Source organism: Poecilia latipinna, unplaced genomic scaffold (assembly GCF_001443285.1).
Source record: "Poecilia latipinna isolate Pla-1442-1.1 unplaced genomic scaffold, P_latipinna-1.0 Scaffold919, whole genome shotgun sequence".
Taxonomy (NCBI): Eukaryota; Metazoa; Chordata; class Actinopteri; order Cyprinodontiformes; family Poeciliidae; genus Poecilia; species Poecilia latipinna.
This window is the reverse complement of record NW_015113535.1, coordinates 197,090-197,531: the sequence shown is the minus strand read 5'-3', so window position 1 is coordinate 197,531 and position 442 is coordinate 197,090.

Genomic DNA, 442 nt, shown 5'->3' with positions numbered 1-442 from the left:
TAGACAGTGACATCATGACCAAATATGTGATCCAATGACGTTTAGACAGTGATGTCATGACCAAATATGTGATCCAATGACGTTTAGACAGTGACATCATGACCAAATATGTGATCCAATGACGTTTAGACAGTGATGTCATGACCAAATATGTGATCCAATAACGTTTAGACAGTGATGTCATGACCAAATATATGACCCAATGACGTTTAGACAGTGAAGTTTAGACAGTGATGTCATGACCAAATATATGACCCAATGACATTTAGACAGTGACGTCATGACCAAATATGTGATCCAATGACGTTTAGACAGTGATGTCATGACCAAATATATGACCCAATGACGTTTAGACAGTGAAGTTTAGACAGTGATGTCATGACCAAATATATGACCCAATGACGTTTAGACAGTGAAGTTTAGACAGTGATGTCATGACCAA